General features: G+C 39.0%; 1 long non-coding RNA gene across 1 annotated transcript in view; it reads left to right on the top strand.

Moving 5' to 3' along the window:
- The first annotated feature begins 5993 nt into the window (after positions 1-5993).
- LOC140686063 (uncharacterized) overlaps positions 5994-16349 on the top strand; it is a 32372-nt gene continuing 22016 nt past the window's right edge. Inside the window, exons 1-2 of the long non-coding RNA XR_012059511.1 lie at positions 5994-6167; positions 8644-8764. This is a non-coding gene — a long non-coding RNA (uncharacterized lncRNA). The remainder of the gene's footprint in view (positions 6168-8643; positions 8765-16349) is intronic.

Below are 16349 nucleotides of genomic sequence, written 5' to 3'. Positions count from 1 at the left end.
TTTGTATTTTAAACTAATTACAAAGTTATCTTCTATAAGTTGGAAGTCCTAAGCTTGTGAAGTGCCCAGTAATTCAGTGTGTATGTGTCTGTGTTTGTGTGAAGGTGTTTGTGTGTGTGATTTCAGGAAGGTAGAATTAAGTTCCATATAGCCTTCTGATACCTTTCTCCTCCAGTTCAAGGTGTAGGCATATATTTCCACAAATAAATTGATATTCTTTTGTCATTTGGCATATTGGTGGGAATAAGAGGTTCTCATACTTGTTTCAGAAGGGTTGGGGAGCATGAGCTTAGAAAGTGGGAAGGGAAACAGACAGGGAGGCACTTTACAATTTGTGCAGGATATGAGAAACAGTAGCTTTTCTTTTTTCTTCTAAAGCAAACTGGCACTGAATTGTAACATACTATTACTCAGAGTTGCTTTTCTGATCAGATACAAGTGCCTCAGATTTTTCAATGCAACATGAATGATAAAATGTGTTTTAGCAGTTTTCTTTAAAAGTCATTTTATTTTTCAAATAAAAGACTATATAGCCTGTTCTTTCTTCCAGCAGTATGAGAAGTTCTCATTGATCCAGGTACATGATATACGTGCTTAGTTTCTTTGGCTTATTTCTTTTTTTTAAGTGCTTGTTTCATGGTGGTGTGAATGAATGGTTAGAATTTCTGGATTTTGATCTTTAGAACATGCTGATTTATCAGAACTGTTAAAAACCTTATTATTGTTTGTTCCTTGTTTGGTGGGGTACCCTATTGATTTCTGTCCTGTCTTTAAGAGGGAAATTCTTCCTGTAGCCTGCAGATCATTAAGTGAATGGTGTGCAGTTTGCCTTTAAAATTCTTTGAATGCATTGAGCATGTTTGTCCAGTGAATTGTGAATTGACTCATAGTAATGACTTTGCTGTGATTCTGTGGCTTTTGCTTCTCTCCACATGATTTTGAATTCTCTGTTGCATTTTGTATATGTGTTCTTAACGGGGGAAGAAATTTTGCATTTTTTACAGAGGTGGGATTTCCTATCCCCTCTGAATGCCTTCTGTAATTAATACATCAAAAATCTTATATTGCAGTGATTAATTATTTCATAATGAGCTCTATTATTTTTTGGCTTAATCAGAAACAATGACAAAGAGTGATAATAAAAAATATGAAAACTTTCCTTTATTTGAAGAATAGAAATCAGATGTTTAGGCTTATGCATGCTTTGTGACAGACATCCTTACTTTCAAGTCATTGTGTATCATGATTCTGAGACGGAATTGCTTTAGGTTTGTAGATTTTTGTTTTAACATTTGTACTGAATTCTTTCTCTAGCCTGATGTTTCTTGTTAGTTTGTGGAAAGCATATGGAAGGGAAACAAATGCTTTGTCTGGTTTTCAGGAGACCGGAGTTGCTGATCAGAAAAGAGTTGAGGGTGGGCTGAGGAACAGAGTGACACTCCCTCACCTCCTGGCTGAAAATGAACAGTGAAATCAATTAGATCTATTGGCATTTGACCAATAGAAGTTAGTGAGGGCAAACTGGGTAGTTATGCCCAATGGAAAGTACTGAATTCACCTGCAGGAGAATTAGGTGCTTTATCATGTACAAGAAGCTTAGAGCAATCATAAAAATCAGTCCTATGATGAGATATAAAAGGAATATATCTTTTATTTCTGAAACTTTTCTACTTTAAGTTGTGTAGAGCTAAAATTAAGTTTCAAGAGCCAGGAGTAAGAGTGTGGGTGGTTTTGTGGTATCGTTACTCAGGGATGTGTCTAGACCCTGCTGGAGTGGCTGAAGCTGGCAGGAAAAGACCCAGAGCCAGGATTTGTCATCCCAAGGTGTCCTCCATAATGGTTCCATGTGGAAGCCCATGATTGGGTTAACAAATTGTAACAGACCCCAGCCACCTGTCAACTTTAAGAAGAAAAAATTTACTTAGTAACTGCTTTGCAAGCAGGAGCCTATGCATTCACACTCCTGCCTCCTCGCTGTAAAAGGCAGAGACAATACTTTGCTTGCATAGCTTGGTTTTAGATAGCACTCTGCTTGTTGCAAAGCAATGAATGACCCAGGCCCTCAGCTATAAACGCTGGGCGTGCATAATGCTAGATTGTCTATTATCCTCAAAACAAGGAACTGGCTGGTCTGGTGGTCTGCTTTGTAATTAACACATTTAAAGAATGTATCTTTTCCCCTCTCTCCATGACTTCCATAAAGATAAACTAAGCCTTTGCACTCATTGTGGATTCTACAATCTCTGTCTCTTCCTGTCTTTCCCTAATTTCCTACATTCCATCACACAACTGTTAATGACTTTTTCCTTCGATTATACACAATACATGTGGGAGCATTTGAGAGGCTCCTGGAGCTGGGTCCCGACTCCCTCTCGCTCTCTTGACTTTTTCCACAGCCTTGAGTAATTCATTCCATCTCGGTGGGACTTCTGCCAGCCAAAACCCACAGTTCCAGGTGAGAAGGATGCAGGCTTTATCTCTCCTACCTGAGGGACAGCGAGAAGAGAATTGAGATCTGCTCCCCCGTGGTCCCTTCCTGCCACAGGGCCACTCCAGTTCACCTGCAACCTTCTGGCCTCTGCTCAGAGGGTCTCGGTCCCAGGACTGACCACAGCCATTTCTTCCCTTGTCAACATTTCCTGTCTTTCTGAAGTTGGTGTCTTCTTCTCTGCAGTTCAACCCTGGCAGATGTGATGGTGGTCAGCTTGCTGGTAGGCAGTCACTTGGGGACATCCAGGAGCCATACTGATTCTCCTGAGTCTCTTTTTCGGGGTTACAAAACTGCTAATCTGCAGAGGAAGCCCATTCACGTGAAGCCAGCACAGCATCGCATCACTTTCATTTTATTTTTGAATTTCCAGTGGAGAAATTATTTGTAGTAGACTGTTCTGGATTTTCGGCCATCTGGTTTCCTCACCACCAACGCCTTGTTGGCCGTGGTGCTTACTGTAAGAACCAGGTTTCTTCTCTGGTCATTTCTAGCAGCTGGGCTTGCCAAATCCTTGATCTACATTTGAAGCAGAATGCTTCTTCGTGATGTAAAACTGGTTTTCCTTGTCATTCCTGAATATTTCGTGTACACTCAGCAACTGTTTCAAGTGAAATGCTCTTGTCCAATTTCAGTTAACTCACATTTGCTGATCTCCTGTTTTCATGTTGAGGACAGTTTCTTCTTCCTGTAATAAAAGTTAGCAATTTGCATTTACTATGGGAAGGTACTGGCCCAAGGTGCTTTTGTTCTTAACAGTTTTAATACAATTCACCCATTAAAATGTACAGCGGTTTTTACTCTATGCCCAGATTTGTGCATCCCAGCCAATCTTAGAACATTTTCATCACCCCAACAGGAAGCCCCGTACACATTAGCAGTCATTCCCATCTTCCCCATCCTCCCCCAGCCCCAGGTAACCACTCTTCTCTCTCTGTGGATTTGCCTGTGCTGGACATTTCATGTAAATCGAGCCATTTCATATAAATGGAATCGTCTTTTGTGACTGACTTCTTTCACACTGAGTAATATTTTCATGTTTTGTCCACGTTGTGATCTGTGTCAGTACTCCATGCTTTGCTATTGCTGAATGATATTCCACTGTATGGATGGGCCACTCTCTGTGTACCCATTCATAAGTGATAGGCATTTGGGTTGTTTCTGCTTTTTGGCTATGATGAGTAATGGTGCCGTGATCATTCCTGTAGGAGTTTTTACATGGACATATGTTTTCAGTTCTCTTACATGTGTGCTCAGGAAGCAGAATTGCTGGGTTATTCAGAAACCAAATGTTCTACTCTCTGAGGACCCGCCAGCTTGTTTTCCAAAGTGGTCTTTCTATGTTACATTCTCACCAGCAAGGGCTGAGAGCACCACTTCCTCTGTATCCTCATTAGTGCTTGTTACTGCTTTTTTGATTACAACCTATTGTAGTGAGTGTGAAGCGATTTTTCCTTGTGGTTTTGATTTGATTTCCCTTACAGCTAATGATATGGAACATCTTTTCACTGTGCTTATTGGCCATTTGTATATTTTCCTTGAAAAATATCTTTTCCCATACTTTAGTCATGTTTTAATTGAGTTGTCTTTTATTTCTGAGTTGTAGGAGTTGTTGTTATTGTTGCTGTTGTTGTTGTTGTTATTGTTTTATCTTGGAGATACAAATTCTTTATCAGATAAATGATTTGAAAAAATTTTCTCCTGTGTGTTGTTTTCTCACTTTCTTGATGGTGTCCTTTGAAGCAAAGTTTTAAATTTTGATGAACTCAAGTTTATCTCTGTTTTCTTTGTTCCTTGTGCTTTTAGGGTCATATTTAAGATATGAGGTATTTTATATAAACTTTTATATATAAAATATCTTAATTCTTAGGACCAATCTAGGAGATAGGTGCTGTTGTTGCCCTGGTCTATGGATGAGGAGACTGAGATGTAGAAAATTTCACTGACTTATCAGTGTCACATCTACTTGGTGGTGCTGTGGGAGTTCAGACCCACATGCTTGTCCCCAGCAGCTGTGCAATTCACTACCATGCTCTACTCCTTCCCGGAGTCCTTAATGAAAAATCTTTACTTTTTTGATTTCTTGTTAGTTTTTTTTTTTCCTCATTGGGGATCTCATCTCCTCATTTTCCTTACAGAGCTCAGTGTAGGTTTATTTTAGGTCTCATGTAGGCAGAAGCACTGCTGTCAGTTAATTTCTTTATTACTCACCCTCCAGTAATGATTGTTGCTAATTGACCTAATAAAGCCATGCTTAAGTCTTTCCTGCTCATGACACTAAAAACAGAGTCATGACTTACAGAATGCTCAAGGAAAGTACTTGATTGATTTTATTTTGCTAACCAATCAAATAAAAACCCCAATGTTGATATAAATTATAAGCCCTCCAGAATAGGGTCATCGTCTTCCTTGTGTTTCATTTCGTTTGGTCACAGTGTCTGGACAGTAACTTGCTGTCCAGCAGTTTTGTTAGGATGCGGTGCTTGTGAATCACTGTATGGACAGAATTTTGACAACAGACTCTGTTGTTCATTTCACAAGGGAAAAGGTAACATAGAAATACTGCTCAGATCTATTTTAAAATTAAGCTTGGAATTTCAAGAACAGTTCGAGAAACCATACAAAGACATTTTCACTAATTTTAGATCTATCTTAGACACATTATGGTTACATAGCAGAGTAACTTATTAACTAGATTTGACAAGAGAAGTGTATTATTGATTATATGTTTTATTTAAAATATTCTACCTGGGATAAAGTAATCAGTGTCCATAAATGAACAACATAAGTTTGTATTTCTAGGCACCATGGGAGCAGACTTCATATATTTATATATAATATATATGGGTGTGTGTTTTAATCTGTCTTTCAGTGTTTTTATAGTTTTTCAACAATGTTATAACTTTAGAATTCTTCTAAGAAAAATCACCACCTTGTCTAGTGCAGTTTGTACTGCTTATTCTGTCTTATGCATGGAATTCCACTGTCCCCTCAGTGAAGAATTTCCTCTCTTGCTGAGTTAGTAGCAGAGTTAAAGGAACTGTGATTTTTAGGCCTTTCCTTTCCATGTATTTGGAGTTGACTGTCAATCACGATTTCCCCTTTCTTGGGGTTTCATTGTTCAATTAGAATTTTTGAAAGTAACTCTTCATATGTTGCACCACTCTCCCTAGAAACTTGATGTGTTTGTGCTTTTCAGTTTTCAATTTATGAAAAATGTAAATGCATTCTTGTTTTTAAGTAGTCCTTTTTCACTAGGTATTTGTTTACCTCTTTATAGGTAAATTTTTTGTTTTTCTAATGAATGAATCAGTGTACATGTTTTTAAAGATACCTTACTTTTTATTTTTCTTATTGTAAATGTTATATTCAATGTAGAGAATTTAGAAAATAAGGATAAACACAATAAATAGGTTTAAAATGGTCTGTAATCTCACCTAGAGATATAGTTGTAAGTTTTGAAATTGAGAATTACAATCCTCTCACTTTGTTCTTTGTTTTAGTTATTGAAACCCTTGAATTTCCATATGAATTATGGTAGCAGTTAGTCAGTTTCTGCAAAGAAGCCAGCTGGGATTTTGATCGAGACCATGTTGAATGTACAGATCACTCTGGGGAGCACTGACATTCCAAGAACATTGTCTTCTGATCCAGGAATATGTGTGGTGTGTCTGAACAGGTATTTAGGTCTTCTTTAATGTTTTTCAAAAATGCTTTGAGTTTAGAGTATTATTTTATATTTCTTTTTGCCTTTATACTGAGGACAAGTGTGCAAGTTAGCAGGATCAGAAGTTACTTGTATTTGAGCCCCGCCCCTTGCTGCCACCATGGTCGCTGCACTCTTGCTTCACCCTCTGTAAAGTCTTGCATAAAATAGGACATCAGTAACTCTCTCTTGAGTGAATGGTTATATGATTGTTGGATTGATGCTTGAGAGCCCTTATGATGATGTCTTTTTTCCAGTCTTTCCCCAGTTCTTCTTAACTATGCCCTTTCTCTTCCTTTCCTCCATCCTGGGTTTCAGCCTGTCTGTGCAATTGATTTTTCTTGTCTGTAGACTCTTCCTTTCACTGGTTCATGATAATGTTACATGTGGGCTGTGGAAAATTGCTAGATGTCAAGAAAGATCAAATCCATTGCATGCTAGTGTTTTTAGGGTGTGTTATTCTTTTATCAATTGAAATTAAATCAGGCTGACCCCCTGAGCTCTCCCGTGAGCTCTTTTCACATTCCTATGGGTGATAGTGCTCTGGTTGCCCTTCCACCCAGCCACGGTTTGGGAGTTCAGTAAGTCACCATCAGTGGAGACCTCTCTTTAAAAGATGGAGAGAACATTTGCTCCTTCTCCCTGTTTGGGGGCTTTGATGAGATGAGGTACCAGATAAAGAGTTGAACACCACCTCATTCTGACCCCTGGTCTTTCCCTTCCTTTCTCCAAGGGAAAAGATTACAGTTCAACAGTATAAAGACTAATTGTGGGCTAATTAGATAGACAAGACAACACATCATTTATTAAATATTCTTTCACACAAGAAACAAATGTATTAATACACACAAAAATCACACAAAGCACTGTAGTACCATGGTTACAAACATGGGTCCGAGTTTGAGTCCCAGTCTGGAGTGACCAGTCCCTTGATCTGGAGTACTAGCAGGTCTACTTAGTCTCTCTCTGACTTGTTTTCTCCCCTGCAAAGATGGGGCTCGCTAGGCATCCCTCCCCCGTAGAGGTGCTGTGGGGTGTAAATGATGCACGTGGGCAACCTGAGCACAGATGCTCTTTCCTCATAAGTGCAGAATGGCATAGCTTTTTCTGTGACAGCTTTATGACTGCCCCGTGCAGACTCTCAGTGCTCCAAATGGTGCCTTGTGGTCTGGAGGTGGGATTCTCAGTTCTGTAAATACCCAAAGATTGTGTTATTAGGCCTTGCTGATATGAATCTATTCTTTAGAAAGATTATATTGTAGTTTTTTTTTCAAGCATGCGTGCTTTTTTTCTTTTATTATTTATAGTTCTACCCTCCCATCTCTTGGTGTGATTTTTCATGGAATCCAGGAAACAGTCCTAAGCCACCTGCCTCTTCACACTTATCCTTGTTGTTTTTCTTCCCTGACTAGAAAAGGGTTTTGTATAAGAAATTTTCTTTGTTCCCCTTTTCTTGGAGGCTGTCTGTCTGTCTGCCCATCTCTCACCTGTCCATCTGTCCATTTATCTATCCACTCATTCTTCTGACTTGTTCCAAAAAGCATTTCAGGCAGCTTACAGAATAACAGATACCAAATAAGCAGGTGAGAAAATGGGGCCAAGTTCAGACAGTGAGGCTAGGAGGCGAGCCTGTGTGAGGGTTGCAGGCATGAGAAACATGCCTCTACTCCGTGAGTTATAAGATCAACAGCAAACGTGTGCCTGAGTCTCCCAGCAGACACAGGGAAACAGGGTTTGTGGGAGATGCTCACTGTGAAATAAATAAGTGGTTTAGGAGAAGCCCAGCCTTTCCAGCTACTAAGGATTAGGAGAATATTTTGAGTGTCTTCTGAAATCAGAGAATTTCATCTTTTCTTTTGTCAGAATTCTATGTATACTTGGTTAAATTCTATACCTAGAAATTTCTCCAAAACTTCTTCCCACGTGAGTCCCATGGCTAGGGAGGGGGGGGGTTCTGCTCATTGGCAAGGGTTGGCCAGAAACAGAAAATGACAGTCTCAAAGGGGACTGGGATTTGTCAGTTATTTGTCAGTACTGTAGAGTTCAAAAAATGCTTTCACATAATTTTGCTCCATCTAAGGTGGCAGCGTGCTCTCTTATCAGCATCAGGAACTCAGGGCCACAGGATGGTGTGGGCTGACTGCACCGCCATCAGGACAGCTGAGCTAGTCACTGCAGGCGTGGTGCTTTCATGTAGTGCATTTCATGTTCTTTAATAGAAAGTTTCAACAAGGAGTTAATTAATTGATTAATTTAATAATATGATGCTTTGTTGAAAAGACGCTTATAGGCAGAATATAAGCTGTGAAGACTTTAAAAATGGTTTCATTACTGAAATTACAGAAGGGAAGATTCACAGTTTATCTTATATGTGCCTCTCTTTTAAAGTAACAAAGAAACAAGATAGAAAAGGCAGAAGATGATTCCTATTCTTCCTCTCGGATTTCAGGTGCCCTCACCTCCAGTGGCATCAGTTCAGACACCAGCACTGACACTGGCTATGCTAAGAACTGCCTCAGCCCTGAAGACACATCTGAAAAATAGAAGGGGGCCATGCCCTGTTTCAGCAGGTGATCTTACTTTGTGGGCCCTTATGTAATGGTGCTGTGTTAATCAGGATTGCCTGTTTTACATTGTGTAACAGTGCTGTGATATCTCCTAGTTATTTGTTTGTTTCTGTAAGTATTCTTGTATTATTCTCCAATGTGTGGTACTATACACCTAAAAATGCTCTTTTCTTTCAGATCAAAAATAATGTGTATATAATATAATAAGTTTGACAAAAGGGGCAAAAGAGTCTATCCTGGTCCCTCTACTCAGAGATAATAATTAACACTTTAACATCTATTTTCTGTTCTTTTCATCAGTGTATATCTCCTCTGTCATAAAAACCAGTGAGCACTCTGTGCCTGTTTACTGTGTGGAGACCTCTATTTTCCAGTCGGCTTATTACATGTTTTTCTACAATATTCAATCTCCCCTGGCATGATTTTTAATGACCAGTATAGCATTCTGTCTTGTGGAGCCATCGTCCAATTTACTTCGGACTTAAATAAACATCTAAATTCCAAATATTCTTAGGTGAAATACTGAAAAGAGAACTGTGGTGCTAAAGAAGAGTGGTATCAAGTGAAAAATGAAAGGACCCTAACTCCCCTCCCCTTATTTCCTTAGTGTACAAGTTGTTGAAAATTTGGTGTATATATTTCATGACTTTTATGCCTATGACATACATATATATACACATATATGCGAAATCTATGTATATGTGTGTGTATATATGCTTTATTGAAAAATGAGACCATAGTACATGTTTTTCTGCAGCTCACTTTATTCACTTAGTGGTATATCATAGATGTCCTACCACTCCAGACCCACCCGGTCCTTTCAGATAAAGTGGAGGGTTCTCCTGATGTGCGGGTGTGGTCTCTTGTCCACGGACACCTTTGGTGGGAGAGTGCTGTGGACAAGGCCCTGGGCCATGCTGAAACGCCGGCTCACTCTGAGCCCGCAGCTCACCATGATTTATCGCATCATTGTCTTGATAGTGGACACTTAGGTTTTCTCCATTTTCCACAGTCAGAAAGGATGTTTGACTGACATCCTTCTGTATAGACATTCTTGTGATCTTGTATGAGTATTCCTTTAGTTAAGGCTTCTGGAAATTTAGTCCCTGGATGTGCATTTACACTCATCACAGGTTCCTTTCAAGTGACTCTAGAAATTCCTTCTCCAGTGGGGAATAAAAAGATGTACAATTACTTATGTAACCTATTCCCTATCGCTGGATATCACTTCACTTCAGTTTTTCTTCCCGCCATTTTAAACACTGTTGTGTAAATGCCAAGATGGGTACATCTTTTTGGATTGATTTTTCTTTTTTTTAAAGGAAACGTTCCTAGAAGTGGAGTTGAGTCAGTGTGTATGTATGTTTTTCAGAGTTTACATATCCATTGACATGTCATCCTCCAAAAAGATCGCTCACACTTTGTTCTCCCACAGACAGACACTAGATAGTATATCTTTTAAAAATATTTCCTAACATGATGAGCAAAAGTTCTTTTTCATTGTTTTAGTTTGCATTTGATGACCAGTGAGGTACTGAGCATTTTTCATTCATTAGCCATTTGACTTTTTTAAAATGAATGATCCCTTTTGTCCTTTGCACACATTTAGATGAGGGAGCTTCCTGTTGCTTTGTGACAGCTCTTTGTATGTTATGAACATCAACTTCTTGTCTTCATCAACATGTATCACAGATATGTTTCTTGACATTGATTGCCTTTCATTTTGCTCAGGAGGTTTTTATTTTGGTTGTGGCCCAAAATATTCTTAAGATAGTAACTCTCTTCTTTATGGGTTTTATCGTTGGTATTCTTAGAAATATTTTCTTATAATGAATAGATCTCTTCTGTTGGTTTTTTAATTTCTAAGATGGAGATGATAACAATACTTCTTATAGTGAGGTTAAGTTGAGTTAATATTTGCAAAGACTTGTATTTGCTGTTATTAGTATTTTTTAATATTTACATCACTATCTGTAATTTATTTTGGGGTCCTTATGACAGGAATAGAATTTGTTTTTTCCAGGTGATTCTCTGATTGTCCCAGGAGAATTATTGAATTCATACTTTTCTCTTTGATTTGAAATCCCACCTGTACAAAATACTTATGTACACTAGTCTATTTTTGAACTCATAATTCCTTTCTGTCAATCTTCCTTTCTTACTCAAGCACCATATCTTAAATATTGTAAAAATTTATTTAATATCTAACAGTGTGATTCTTTTTTTTTTAATTTGGATTATTTTCTTCCAACCCAAATTTTCTTGGCTAGTATTATGACTTTATTATTCCTGAAGAATTCTAAAATATTTTGTTCAAGTTAAAAAAATCAGATTGGAGTTTTCATGAGATTTTTTAGTAAGTTTTGAATTATTTTTAGGAGAACTTATATCTTTACAAAACTGCATTCCTCCATGCAATATGTTGATATTTCTACATTTACAAAACTGCATTCCTCCATGCAATATGTTGATATTTCTACATTTACACCTGTTACTTTACTCTTCAGTACAGTCCTGTAGTCTTCTCCATTTAGAACATTGGCATTATTTTTGAGTTTATTCCAGATTATTGTTTATGTTTTTGTTAATTGTGTAAGTGAGAATTTTTTGCTATTATTTTTTAACTGCTTAAAACTGACACCTACAAAGGCAAAATCGTTTTGTAAATACTCTTTGTAACTTGTCATTTAAAATTGAAAGTATTAAGCACTTGTTCCAGTGCTTTTCTTTTCCATTTTTAAAAATGTGTTTTTCTTTTCCATTTTTAAAAATGTGTTTCCAAGATTATCAAAATTGTCATAGCTATGTAGTACAGGTGGGGAGACAGATGGAGATAGGTAGTGTGGCTCATGTACAAACTTTGAGCAGTTTCATGGCTGCCTTTCGACTGGAGAAGCCCCAGAAGAGCCCAGGTTAGAGCACGGGTGGCTTTGAGTGAACTTGAAAGCCAGCTTTCCTGCCTTTATGGTGAAACCTGGTAAGCATTGTATGTAGATAAACAAGATCCAATCAAAGTCATTGGCTGCACAGAGTGCTGTGTCATTGAAAACTGGAGACACCATCGCCATAGGAAATGCTTGGTACCAGGAACACAGCAGGGGAGCAGGGAGCCTGTGTGTTAAGGGTTTTCCAGTCCTGGGAGTGGGAAGAGCAGACTGCAGTCAGAGCTGAGTTTTAATCCATCCTCTCCTGTTTACTGGTCCTCTGACTTTGTCAAGTTATATACCCTCTTTGAACTCCTGTTTTCTTGTCTCTCAAAATAGGAGAATTACAGCCTGCTGCTAGAGCGTTTAATCAGGGTAAATGATTTGTGTCTATAAAATGCCACATAAAGTGACAAGCTCAATGAGAAATGGGCTATCATCTCTTCTGCAATTTGGTGCTCAACAAGACATCGGGGGAAAGCTAGTTCCTGATTTGTACGTGATGCAAGTAGGAACAAAATTAATGCCTTGCCTTTCCCTAGCAGTATTCTTATTCCTTTGCTTCATTTACCTCTTTCCTCCTTTCCTTTCCCCTCCTCCACCAAAAGAGCCTGAAACTTTCTCAGAACACTAGATTCAAATTACCTTAAAGGTTGACTCATCTGCATAAAATGACAGTGACATAAAAAAAAAATCTGTACACATCCCAGACTTGATTGTATTTGATTTACACACACACACACACACACACCAGGTTACGTCTCACTCGCTTAGGAAGAAGGACCACCTTTTCTGAGTTTTCATTCACTGCGCGTGAGAGCAAAGTCTCTTAAGCAGAATTTTGCCTGGCTTCATGCATGGTTTTTTATTGGATTTCTGCTTTGTGGCCATAGAAATATTTTCCTATTAGAAAAGAGGAAGTGGAGACATAGACATTCTCCTGAGATATTGGTGTCATCATATTTGAGTTGAAAAGAGCTTAAGACAGCATAGAGTCATAACTGTTTATAGGTGAGATTCCATGATAGTGTAATTTGGACTAGAACCTGGGTTTTCTGTCTTTGTGTCCACACAGATGAAGACATAACTGGGTGGGGAATGGGAGGGATCCTTCTTGCTTGTGTTCCAGGTTCTTGCTAGTTTTCATTGCTCACCTCCCTTTAGTTTATTTCCATGTGGCCTCTCATGGGAAGGTCACTCTGTCCTGATAGATTGGGCGTCTAATAAGCAAAAAGTTCTGGACCCACTCATATTTCCCAGGGTTTTTCTGCTTACCTGCTGATACTTTATAAATAAGACCTAAGAAAACTACTGGATATAAAATCCTTATTGTTATCATTTGCCCTCGAGTTCCATAGGAATGAGGTGCTGTCTCAGGCTGTCTAAGGTTAGATCTGAACAAAGATAGGGTGATAGGCTGTGCTGCTGTGCCCTCCCAAGTAGAATGGGATTTCCACCTTAGTTTTTAGAATCAGGCAGACCTAAGTTCAAACCCTGCCTTTACCAGTTACTAGCTTTCTGACCTTGGGGAAGAAATTTTACTTTTTTTGGTCCAATTTTCTTTATCTGTAAATAAGTTCAGTATTTATTTTAGGGTTTTTGTTTTAGAATTGGATGAGCTAATTCCCTCATTTATTCCTAAAATATTGATTGCATGGTTCTATTCTTGTTCCTTAGTAGTTGATTACTAAGGTAGTTGGCAGTCAGAATGGGGGTTGGGGACCCCTGGATCATAGAGCTTATATGGAAGTATATGCTTGTAAAAGACTGGATGTGCAGTGGATTTTTAGTAAATGTCCATTCCTTTCCTAATCTCCATTTATTGTGTATATATCTTCATACATGAACAATATTTTATTGCAATTTAAATATCTCTGTAGTATTTAAAATATGTAGCTATAACCAAAATACATGAAATAAAATTATTTGACTTTTATTTTCCTTTCAATAAGCAAAACAAAATAAAATAGAAAAGAAAAAAGAAAATTCTGAAGGAGTAGAAGTAATTTTATTTCCATGGAATCAAGTCCCTGTGTTAGGGTTTTTTTGGTTGTGTTGTTAAACGGCATAAAAAATTGATAGATTGTGACTTCAGTGTTGATAGTTAGGTAAGTATAGAGTCTTTTTGTGGTTTCTTTTGATGAATTATTTGCACTAGATCATAAATGATGTGTATGCTACATATTGGAAATGAGGAAACAGTGGAGACATACTACCTCCAATGCAGTCATTTTGTTACCGAGTCCAAACTCGTTCTGCTCGCCACATGACAGGCCAACAAATTGGGAGATGTGGTGTTGGAGCAAGAAATAGTGACTTTATTTGGAAAGCTGGCAGACCCAGAAGATTGCAGACTGATGTTCTGGGGAACCATCTTCCCCAAGTCAGAATTCAGGCTCCTTTTATACTAAAAAGGGGAGGGGCTGTGTTTGCTTATTGCAAACTTCTTGCTGTAGGAATTGTTTGTTCTTGGAATCCTTTTTCTTGCAGCTGTCCATGTGGGTCACATCACGGTGCCCCTGTAAAACCTCCAACAAAACAAATGTTACATTTTATTCTGAAACTTGTTACAGTTATATAAGTGCAAATGTGTTAATATCTTTAAAGGTCAGAGCCTTGAGAATAGGCTCTCCCATATATTTCAGGCTAAAAGCAACTTTCTTTACAAAAGGTGCAGAGCTAGCAAGTCTGAACCTAAAATACAGGGCACAGGGTTAAAGCCAAAGGAACAGATCTAACACGGAGTCAGATTTTTTTCTTTCCTATTATGATTTATTTTTCCATGTCATAAATAATTTCAGTAAGAAATGAACAATTATGTATTTTTGCTTCTTAATAACCAATAAATTGGCCAACTGCAATTTTAAGAGCAGAGATGCTGTGCAGGCCTTAGGGTCTCAGCAAACTCTTGTTGGGGATGGTCGACCCTGCAGCATGCCTGATGCCCTGTGAATGTTGGTGAGGGTCCCCCCTGCCTGGGGCTCTCTTCAGGCATCAGCATATGGGCATTGACGTCTGGAGACCTCTTTTTCAGCTGTAGGAATTTTTTTTTAAGATACTGTGATTGAAAAATCACTCCATCTGGGCATAATTCAGGTAAAAAGGAAAAGGAAAAGGGTTAGGAGTATAAGAGAAGGGCAGAAGAAAATGGAGCCTGAGGGCTTGGCAGTGGGGCCTCGGGAGAGAAAAGACCAGAAGTGGGGAGCGGCCCGGATCCAGAACCAGCTCTGGTACCTGTCCCCAAGCCCAAGACACACAGTTTTTCAGTGGCCCAGGCCATTCTCCTGGCTGGAAGTCACCTTGGGCACAACCTTGAGAGCTGAAGGTGAGGGGTGGGCAGCACTCACCCAGGGAGTCACTGAGAACTTTGGTCAATCCACAGTGCCTTTTCTGATCATGTGTCTTCACTTGTCCTTTATCTTAGGATCTGAGAAGCAGGAGCAAGGAAGTCAGGGAGAAATCCAGGAAGACATCCAATTGTGTTAAGAGAGGACAGACACAGTGATATGGGGAGCTAGGACTTTCGCAGCAAAGTAAAATGAATTCACAACTATTACATCAGAGCTGCAGGTGTGAGAGAGCCTAAGCTTGTCTCAGAGTGCAGGGGACAAGTGGAAAGTAATGATAAAGATTCCATTGACAATTGAAATTTTGTAAAATAGCCTGCTACTGTTGGTTGTATCACTTGAATGAATGCAGGTGAGCAATGAATTTCCGTGAGAATATATAGGTTCACTCAACCCCACCAGCCCCTCTTGCCCCCATCAGGGATGGGCTCTCTCAAGTACAGTGCCCCTCCTGCATGGGTGGTCCATACTGTGGGTCCTCGTCTGGGGCTGGGCTACTGCAGGGCACTGAGTCCCTGAGGAATCACCTGCGGGACATGACAGGAACATCTCTGCTCTTGACTGAGGGCCTCCTTTTTCCTCTGCAGTGTAGGAATGCCAGTGACTGAGTTAGAAGCATGCATCCAAGATGTCCGTGTCCTTGCCATCCAGAAACAGAGACTGGAAGTTTCTGAACATCTCCAGAATGCAGTTTACATTCACCTTTGACAGGTGATTGTGTTTCCTCTTACAAGTGGAGGAATTACTGCAGTTTTCCTGGAACTTACTCACCACTAGTCCATCTGATTTTTCTGTGCTATCTAGGATTCATTATGGCCTGCTAAAATCTCTGGAGTCAGATCAAGAACCCTGATGAAGAGGGTTATTTATTTTATTTCTTTGTATCATAGTCTTTTACTTTCAAAATTCAGAATTTTCAGTTTTTTCAGGAATTTTTTGGGGGTTAGAGAAACAACTTTGCTCTTACCATCTTTGTGACCTGTTGCTTTACCTCTCACCTTTCTTCTGTCACTTGTGATATGGTCCCACTTGTGAACCTGTCTGGGTTGTCCAAGTTATAAAACATGAAGTCTGAAAGTACAGGTCCTTTTACTCTGAAGGCATTCCACAAATACTACTTAAATATGGGCGTGGTTTTAAGAAGATAGAATCATTAGAACATGTACTTGCAGGTTGCTGGTGCAAATCCCCAAATCAATAGTCTAGCTAAACATCTAAAATCTTTCTAATCTACCTTGGATTTGTATGGATAAGTGAAGCAGTTTGCTAAGAACTCAAGACCAGGGTTAGAATACAGGCTGGTGTAGCTCAGCAGGT

The sequence above is a fragment of the Vicugna pacos genome, chromosome 16, assembly GCF_048564905.1.
Source record: "Vicugna pacos chromosome 16, VicPac4, whole genome shotgun sequence".
NCBI lineage: Eukaryota > Metazoa > Chordata > Mammalia > Artiodactyla > Camelidae > Vicugna > Vicugna pacos.
This window is presented reverse-complemented; position numbering and strand designations above follow the sequence as displayed.